The sequence below is a fragment of the Stenella coeruleoalba genome, assembly GCF_951394435.1.
Source record: "Stenella coeruleoalba genome assembly, chromosome: X".
Classification (NCBI taxonomy): domain Eukaryota; kingdom Metazoa; phylum Chordata; class Mammalia; order Artiodactyla; family Delphinidae; genus Stenella; species Stenella coeruleoalba.
In genome coordinates, this window is record NC_137152.1 from 90729667 (window position 1) to 90731382 (window position 1716).

A 1716-nucleotide genomic window follows, 5' to 3' on the forward strand; every position below is an offset into this window, starting at 1 on the left:
AAGGTCCACAGGACTCAGAATCCAAGTTTCTTAAGACCCCTGATTCATAGATAAAAATTCTTTGCAAATGGATTAAGAGAATCTGGAGAATCTAATATTTTTGAGAGGTTGTGCAAAACTATTGTATTTACAAAAATGGCACAAAAGTGAATTCAACAGTCAATGCACATGCACACTTCATTCACATATTCAACAACAAAAGGTATTCTAACACTATAGACCTGAATAAGAATACTAGCTTCAATAGTGGCTGTTATGCACTAGAGTCACATAAGTTGTACCAGAATGGGCAAATATTGCCCAAGCAAAATTCTATTGTTAAAGCTGAAACATATTTAAGGCCAATCAAGTTCAAGCACAGGATGCAAATCTTTTGGAGCCCCATCTCTTTGTTTGAAATATGTCACCTTTCTTCTAACTTGTGGTCTTAAACTTCTGCTTCACAAAATCCAAAAGGAAAATACAGAAGAACTCAATACAATAGAGTTTATTTTAGATAAGAGTAACATACAAAGCTATAATTAAGATTAATTAAAGAAAGCCAAAATATTAAAACTTGCTTATTACTTGTTGGAACCAGCCCTACACTAGGAGTTGGGTAATACATACAATTCTTTTCAAGTAGATTACTTTACATTGCTCCAACATGTTCTTTTCATTAGTGCACTGCTAAGCTAATCAAAAACTCTACACATGTATATTACCTTACAACAGCAGCACACACTACAGCTACCTGCAAAGCCATCACTCTCAAATGACTGAGTGAAAGGAAATAAAAAGTGGAGAAGTAACATATTAAGAGGAAATAATGGGAATTAGAAGATTCATGCATTTCAGCGCTTTTAACCAGTCAGTCGGCTTGCTAGCAACAAGAGATGGTTTCCGCTGAGGAAGGTCCTGTGGAGTGGGAATGTGGTCACCAGTGACCTCTGTCTTATTTGGGGCTGTAGTAGGAAGTTGCTTGTTCTTCATTTTTGCTTTAGTCATGCTGTAATCCCCAGAATCAAAATCTTTTTGCCCTTTCTGCAATCATTTCCTTAAAAAATCTGAACCTCTGGGCTTTTGTCCCAGATGAGGATACCTTGTTTTTAATCTTGCTTCTTCAGCTTTCTCTGGACTAGTTACTTTATCTTCCATTTCCTTCTGCTTCTCTGTGGAGGCTGCCTCGGGGACTTCTGGGGACATACTTCTTGCTCCCTCTTACTCTGCTTCTCCAGCTCTGCGACATCCTGAGAATCTAATATTTTAGACCCAAATACCTTCCTTTGCTTGAACGCATCAAAAAATGATAGTCATTTTTTATTGAAGTATAGTTGATTTACAATGTTCTGTTAATTACTGCTGTACAGCAAAGTGATTCAGTTATATGTATATATACATTGTTTTTAAAGAATATTAAAAAAAGAATGTATACATCTTTTCATGTTTCTTTACACATGAAAGGTAGCATATTATTTTGCACTTTGCTTTCTTCACTTAACAATATATCTTGGAAATCATCCCATGTCAGTTCATAAAGTTCTTTCTCTTTTTTTTTTTTTTTTTTTTTTTTTGCGGTATGCGGGCCTCTCACTGTTGTGGTCTCTCCCATTGCGGAGCACAGGCTCCGGACGCGCAGGCTCAGAGGCCATAGCTCACGGGCCCAGCCACTCCGTGGCATGTGGGATCCTCCTGGACCGGGGCACGAACCCGTGTCCCCTGCATCGGCAGGCGGAC

At 38.2% G+C, this 1716-nt stretch overlaps 1 pseudogene across 1 annotated transcript; it reads right to left on the bottom strand.

Moving 5' to 3' along the window:
• Nucleotides 1–795: 795 nt before the first annotated feature.
• LOC307180194 (cAMP-regulated phosphoprotein 19-like) lies at nt 796–1185 on the bottom strand (annotated as a pseudogene). Its single transcript has one exon. The product of its transcript is annotated as a cAMP-regulated phosphoprotein 19-like (transcript).
• Nucleotides 1186–1716: the final 531 nt, after the last annotated feature.